The sequence below is a fragment of the Antechinus flavipes genome, chromosome 2, assembly GCF_016432865.1.
Source record: "Antechinus flavipes isolate AdamAnt ecotype Samford, QLD, Australia chromosome 2, AdamAnt_v2, whole genome shotgun sequence".
Lineage (NCBI taxonomy): Eukaryota > Metazoa > Chordata > Mammalia > Dasyuromorphia > Dasyuridae > Antechinus > Antechinus flavipes.
The window spans coordinates 519,558,487-519,566,630 of record NC_067399.1 but is presented as its reverse complement, the minus strand read 5'-3'; the positions used below and the strand labels follow the sequence as shown (position 1 = coordinate 519,566,630).

At 34.7% G+C, this 8,144-nt stretch overlaps 1 long non-coding RNA gene across 1 annotated transcript; it reads left to right on the top strand.

Annotated features, from left to right (window-relative positions):
• The first annotated feature begins 63 nt into the window (after positions 1 to 63).
• On the top strand, positions 64 to 4,093 carry LOC127551126 (uncharacterized). The gene is made up of 2 exons (XR_007951017.1): positions 64 to 1,026; positions 3,108 to 4,093. It is a non-coding gene; the product is annotated as an uncharacterized LOC127551126 (long non-coding RNA).
• Positions 4,094 to 8,144: the final 4,051 nt, after the last annotated feature.

The window sequence follows — 8,144 nt, the reverse complement described above, 5'->3', positions numbered from 1 at the left end:
CTAGTCCCCTGCCCCCAGCACATTTCAGCCAGGCCAGGGGGTGATGTTAGTTGGCTGGGTCCATTCATTCTCTGATCAGGAGATTTCTGCAGGAATAGGGATAAAGAGTGGGCAAGTTAGCCAATTAATAGCTTGTGGAAAGAGAAGCATAACCTGTAGCCTTTCCTGGTATTGCAAACCTCTTAGGGCATATTATATGCCATAGTATAAAAAGGGTTGGATTTTTGATTCAGTGGATATGGATTTGAACTTAAGCTTTTCTGCTTACAAGCTCTATGACATGGAGTGTTACTTCATCTCTTGTGGTTTCAATTTTTTTTCCTACATACAACAACCAGGATACCCCTCTCATTGATGACCATCCAGGTCCTAGGAACTCTGCAGATCTGTATGACTAACTCTCAAGCCCCCACTGAAGTGTTACCTTTTTTCAGCAACAAGGGCTATTTCTCACAAGTGGCTGCTCCAAATTCTAGGAACCTTATGGATCTGCATGAATGGAACTCACAAGCCCCCACTAATTTTTTAATTTTTGTTTCTTTTATCCCTTCTAGTGAACTAGAGAACATAATTAGTATAAACTTCAGAGGCTCTTTAACCTTGGGTCCATAAATTTAAAAATGTATTTAATATATTTCAATGTATTTGAAATGTATTTCAATATAATTGATCTCCTTTGTAACTTATGTATTTAAGAACATTATTCCAAAGAGATCCATAAGCTTCATTAAACTGCCAAAGAGTTCCAGGACACATACTAAAAAAAAAAAAAAAAATTGATAACTTGTAGTTTAAAGAAAAGCAATCTAATGCTTTTCTAATAATAAAATAAAGTAATATAAGTAACAAAATATTTCTTGCCATAAACCTAGAGCAAATTATCCCTCAAATACAAGCACCATCAAGTGGGAAGAATGGATATCTGTAAGAAACACTTGAGAAACACAGATATAAAGAACCAGTGTATGGAATATGCATGTTGGAGGGGATAATGCACATACAAAAAGACATAGAGAACACACATGGGTAAGTCACACAGAGAGGCACCTTTTGATTATACCATTATTCTCTTGCTCCCTGATAACCCTTCCATGAAATCTCTCTGCTTGTTTCTCACTGTTCTCATACAATCTCTACTGGGTGAAATCCCTGTTGAGTGCATGGGACCATGTGCAATCTCTGTTGACCATTACTCCCAGCTGGTATTTCATGGCTGCTGCTTGGCAGTGTTCAAGGAGCTCATAGTGACTCTTAGGCAGGACCCACTGTTCATTAGCCTGAAGAAGTGCTCTCAGCTTTAGCCAGAGGAGAAATAGGTTCTGTTACTGTTGTTTTAAATTAGACAACTGTTCTTTTAGGGGGCTTGGCTTTATCTTGTTTAGAAAAGCAAAGCTTTAAAGTGTTTAATGACTAACCTGGATAAAAAAAAAAAATCAGCTTTTCTCTTATAAGATTGTTTTTATCTGTTTTTTTAAAAAACTTGATAGGAAGAATAAAAGTTTTCTTTTCCACAAGGAACCTCAACTGAGCTACTCAGTTCTTTGGAATATAGAACAATCTCACTTAACCAGTGACTTCAGGCTTAAATTTATTTGTATAACTATCCCTAATTTATAACCAAATGTCTGAACCACAGTTAAGTTTCAATGATTGATTAATCAGTTAAATCTACATTCAGAGTTTGCGTATGTACAAAGTGACAATCTCACCTCTAGAAATGGGGAAATTTTTTTTTTATTAAATGTTTTCTTTGGTCTCTTAAAAATTCTATTTCCTGATTTATTCAGAATGAAAATTTTTCCCTTTACTCAATTATTTGCATATTGAATTTAGCACAGGACTTATCACAGATCAGATTTGCCCCTGAATCTCTAACTAAGGGGATAGCTAGGGGGAATCTTTGTTTACAAATCTTATTTTTTCTCCATGCAAATTCTGTCATTAGAGATGAACTGTGAACATATATATCTTTTGACTATCCAATGCTAATGTTTTTGAAAGTTGTTAATGATCAATCATAGCACAGAGACATAGATAGGATGTGATACTTAGAATTATCAAAGATAGTAGGCAAATGAGAAAGAAAGGAGATGCTTGAGCAACTAAAAATAGAATATATGAGAAATTCAAAATTGATTATTTGATTCTTGCTCAGTCATTGTATTCCACTCATGTATACTGTCCCAATGAAAGGCAATAACTGTCAATCTCCTGTAGAAAGACATGTCTAGACAGATAGCCACCAAATTAATAAAAAGATATGTGCAAGAAACAGCATAACACAGGGGATGCTGGAGTGAAAAATTATCCTGCTTCCCTGAGTGTTTTTTGGAAGATAAGGAGACCAGATTAGGGGAAATGGAGGACCATTCCTGGCTGACTTTTCAAATAATGTCTGTTTCAGAGATACTTTGAAGCTGCCCCCTATATCCTCCTATTTTAAGAACTTTTAAAGAAATCAGCAATAAAAAATGATGAGCTGGCTTGGTTTTTCCATTTCTGGCTCTGATGGGAAGTAAAAATCACAATCTGGGTGTTCTGGTTCTGGGTTGGCAAAAATTCCCAGGCACAGTTGAGTTTTTCTGGGAAATGTTTCCCACTATCACCTTTTCTGTCGTTGCCATTTCTAGGAATTAGATATCTCAGTCTTCTGTGTGGCTATGTGGCTATGCTATGAATGAGATTTTGGTGAATCTGACTCACCAAAGTATAGTCCAGGAACACAGCAGATACTCTTCAGTGGCAGAAAACCCTATATGAATGTATCCTGTGTAATCAAAATGTGGTCTTGTTCAAGAAGCTGAGACTGTGGAAAGGAGCTATTTAGGTTTATTCTATGAGAGGGATTCTAATGAACTTTTTCCTCCTTGGACCACAATAACCTCACTTATCCCTGAACTTTCAGCCTTACCTTCTCCCCAGTCCTCTCACAACAAAACCACACAGACATAGCCAAATAGTCTATATAGTCTATGTGTGGGTAAAACTATGGGAAATAAAGTAGTGATGAAGAAAAGGACAGACCAAGTACAATAGCGCCACATACTTAGTGTTCAAAAAATACTATTGATTAAAATTTAATTGAAAACACATTTTTCCCAATATAGGTGAGTCTAGTTCTGCCCAAATCAATAAACATATGGAAGGAAGGAAGGAGATGGAGAAGAAAAAGAGAACTTAATCAAATGGCAGAATGGGGAAAGCATTTGAATCTAGCATTTGGTCAAATCCTGCCCTTTATCTCTTGTAATACGACCATGGAGAAGACAGTTTTTCTCTCTGAGCTTCAGATCCCTCAGCTATAAACAGGGATAATAATATTTAACCTACCTACATTACAAAGTTCTTGTAAGTAATGCTCTTTTTTTTTCCTTTTTATCCTGAAGCAGCATAGAAATATAAACTGTTTTCTTTGCTTCATTAAAGCACTTGCAATAGTACTCCTTTAAATCGAGTCTTTTGTCTTGAGGTAATAAAAAATCAATTTACACAAAATTTGTGGGAATATATATGGAATCAAAGTTTAGACCAAAGAAAAGAAAACCCTATGTGGGACTAGCAAGTTTATCACCTTGGATAAATTGAGATCTCTAGGCCTTGCTTTCCTCATTTGTAAAATGAAGGGGTTGGAATGCGTGGTTTTTTTTCTTGCTTTGTCTTCTATTTCTATGATTCTGTGATTAATGATCTAAATTCTTCTAGTTATTATTTTTTAAACATTATGGTCTTCTAGTATAGAAGCTGTGTGTTTATTTCAGCAGTTAAAATTACCTTATTACTTTCTTTCTTTATCTGCACCAGAACATATCTAATGTTAATCTTAGATATAGCTATTATAAGTCTTCTTCTCACAGTTTATCTTGCCACTTCTCACAAAAATGTCTCCCAGGATTCATCATCTTCTATGATCCTTTCTTAAAGTTATCTGAGGTGAAATCAATTAAAATAAAGCTCACATTAATAAATAAGTGCTATTTAATATTATTGCTCTTATTTGTTTACTATATTTAATAATATCAATGTTGTTGTGTATAAGATATTCTATGCAGAATCAGGGGTACAAAGACAAAAATAAAGAATTCCATACCCTCAATGGATTTTTATTTTATTGGGAGATGCAATATATACACCAAAAAAGAAACCCACACACAAGCTACTTAAATACTCAAATGGATCTGTGACCCCATTGATTTGGGAATTCCTTTCAAAAAAGAAAGTGACAACTCTTCTTGCCTGCTCATCCCATGTGACTCTTGCCCTTGCCTCCTTCCTGCTCACAGTTTACTCCAAACATGTTGGAGACTATGTTTTCTCTCCTAATGAAGAGGGGACTAGTTAAGCATTCTAAGCATCTTCCTGCCATCTCCAAGCTTTGCCATGTGACCAGTCTATCTCTTTCAGTCTTTTAAATCTCTGATAGCGTCTTTTAGTCTTGTTCTTTGGCTATATATGGCAATCTGCTCACATCCACCATATGCCTTTCCATTGCTTTCTATGTGATGCTCATCTTTAGTTCTTCAGAAGTCCTGATGCTCTAGGTCTTACTGCTAAACAGCAACCTGAGTTAAATATTTGTGTGAAAAAGATAGGTTTTAGCTGTTATGGCATGGCTAACTTGGGATCATTAAAAGTGCTTTGAAATTTCAACCTACGATTCTCTTGACAAAGATACTGAGTTTGCTATTTCTTTCTCCAGTGGATTAAAACAAACAGGGTTCTGTGATTTACCCAGAGTCACATAACTGGTAAGTATCTGAGGCCGGATTTGAACTCTGGTTTTCCTGACTCCAGGTCTAGTACTCTATTCACTGAATTACCTACCTGCCTCCAATTGGATGTTTATTAGCATATAATCATTAAGTAGGATGATATTTTTGTTGTTACATTTTCCAAGAAATTTTTACTTTTGATATATATGGCTGTGACACACCTTGTTGTAAAAAATTCTGTAAGCTGCTATTTTGTTCAATTGAGTAAAATGCTTTTTAAAATAATCAATGACAAAATAAATAACATTGAATCTTATACATTCTGCATCCTTCAGTCAACTGAGATGTTAAAAACTGATTTGTTGCTAATCATCGTAAAAGCATTATTTCTTACTAGCACTGTTATTGAGGATGCCCTTGATTCATGTATAGATGAATGTTATAAAGACTTTGTATAAGTGGGAGAGAAGGTATACGTGTTGGCATCTATTTTTGTAATTTTTTAAAAATTAATAATGTCTGAGGTTTTTCTTATACCTCTGGTATCTTACCCTCCTTTAGATGCCTTGTAAAGTCATCTCTCTCAATTTTCAATTATATTATCTTCAGCACAGTTCTCCTTTATATGTACTTGATCTAATTTGCTTATTTTTTCCTTTGTAATTCTATCTTTTATACAAAGTAAGTGCTATACCAAATAAACACAAAGGAATATTGTAGGGAGAGACCATTAACAACTTGGGCAGTGAAGACTGGGAAAATAACTATTCATGAAAATGAGATGAAGCTGGAATAAAGCTGGGGAATTCTTAGAGATGTAACTGAAATAGAAGAACATGCCACAGATAGAAGCCATTTTATACAGAAACATGATGGCCACAAATAGAAGATCATTTATTGAGAATAACAAATAGCATGAGGAGAAATTATGTCAAATAGTAGGCTGAAGCCAGAACGTAAATACCTTTAAACATCAAACCAAGAAGTTTATATATTATCCTAAAGGCAAGAGGGAAAAACAATGAAAATTCTTAAATGGGAGAATACATGATTTAGACCTGTATTTTTAGAAAGGTTATTTTGTCAACTAGATGAAGAATGGATAGAAGAAGGCAAAGAATGGAAGCAGTGATATCAATTAGAAAACTATTTACAATAGTCCAAGGAATAGTTACTTGATGAGGATTTTAAACTAGGGTGGCAGTTGTGTTAGTGGAGAGGAGCTGGAAATCAAATATTTTGTAGAGGTAGAATCAACAAACTTTGATAACAGATTGTATGTGGGAAATGAGAAGCAGTGAAGAGCTGAGGATGATTCCAGAGTTGTGAGGATTGCGAAGAGGGTTGGCTTGAGGGAGGGGGACAAAGGTCTATATTAAACACATGGAATGCAGATGGGACATAAAATCAGATATGCCGGATAGGTAAGTTTGGTAAAATGAACTGGATTCAAGAAAAAGACTTTATAAGACAAATCTGTGTATCATATGAATTAGATCCATGGAGAACAGGATTTTATCAAGTGAAAGTGGAAAGAGAGAAGTGGAGGGAACATCCCCTTGACATAACCATCCTAAAAGGGTTAGACATGGAAAAAGAGTGAAACACTGAGTCAGTAGAATTCTAAGTTCCATAAGTGTAGGGATTTTCTTATTTTTGTTTTTCTATACATCTATTGTCTAGCATATAGGATCTTTCATATAATAAATACAACTATTTGCAGTTATTAAGCTCATTATACAATGAGTATTTGTTTTTCATTGCTTTGCCTTGGAACTGTCATAACTCTATCCATTTTTTCATTTTATAATATCTAAATTTAATAGATAATTTATCTGTCAGTATTAATTAATTAATTTGTTTATTTGCTTATTTATTGTGCTGAGGCCATTAAGGTTAAGTGACTTGCCTAGGATCACATAGCTAGGAAGTGTTAAGTGTCTGAGGACAAATTTGAACTCAGGAGCTCCTGACTTCAGGGCTGGTATTCTATCCACTGTGCTATTTAGCTGCCCCCACTATTACTTTTTATATTGCTGGCATATTGCATCTGGAGTCCAGATATGTGAGTCAAAAGCTAGGAATTTTAAGTTAGTAGTTGTGTGATTGTGAATATGCTATTTATTCTTTTTGAGTCAGCTTTTTTAAAATGGAAAATGGACACTATCAATACTCCCTGTCTGTTATAAGGATCAAATAAGATAGCTATGAATACCATGTTTTGTGAATTGCTATGAATGCCCTATACTAATATTAGCTATTTTTCTTCTTTATTGTCTACATACATTGATTAGAGCATTTATAACACCATCAATTCTCTCAATTCTCAAAATTATCACATTTATTTTGCCAACTGCTTCCTATTTATTATTTATAGTAAGTGGTCATAATTCATAAAGAGTTAGAAAGGGAAGAAACCTTTGAGCTCTTCTAATCTGATTCTTTCATTTTGCAGAAGGTAACTCCCAAGGTAGAGATGTCAAGTGGATATTGATAACCTGGTAGGAAGGGGACCTGGACAATTCCAAAGCCAAAAACTTTCCTTTCTTTCTTTTTTCATGCCAGTAAGAAATTTCATTCTTAGAGGGCTAAGTCAGAAAACTACCCTTGTTCTACCCTTTTTAATGAATCTGGTTCTAATAGCCAAGATACTGATGATGAGATATAGGAGGATTAGCTTAAAGAATAGCTGGAGAAAAGATTTAGGGCATTATATCTATCTTCAAATATTTTAAAGGTTGTCATGTAGAAGAAGGAATAGACTGATCTCAGAGGGCAAAATTAGAATGAATGGAAATTATAGAAAATGAAATTTTAGCTTAATGTAAAACAAAAATATTCAATTATTAGATTAAACTCATCCAAAAGTTGAACGAACTATCTCAGAAAGTAAAAAAATCTCTCTTACTAGTTTTTGAATGGAAGCCAAATGAGCACTTGTTGGAATGGAATAGAAAGGTTTCCTTTGGATTTGTAGGATTCTCAAGATAGTCTAGTAGAGTCTATTTTTTTTTTTTTTGTATGAGTGTATGGTTAAAATATACACTTGTTCAGAAGAGACCCCAAAAGTTTGGGGGTTACAGACCCATGTTGTGAGGTGTCTCAAAAGAATTTGTAGGCTTGAACCTATCTTCAAGTCAAGGGCAGTTTATTATAATTGTAACCCCAATTGAAGGCAGCTAAATTCCAAAAGAATTTAGCAAAGAATCAGGAGCAAGAACACAAATTTATCCAGTTTTTCATGTCACTGATATGCTAATTTTGTGGCTGAGAGGTAGAACTGAGGAGTGGTCTCAGGAATTTAGTTATCACTGACCAGCAGATTTTGTATCTGACAGCAATGTTTGTAGGACTATCCTAAGACCAGAACACTTTAGAATAATTGACAAACAGCTTGTTAGAACAATAGCACTCTAAGGTCAGAGGGCCTCAGAA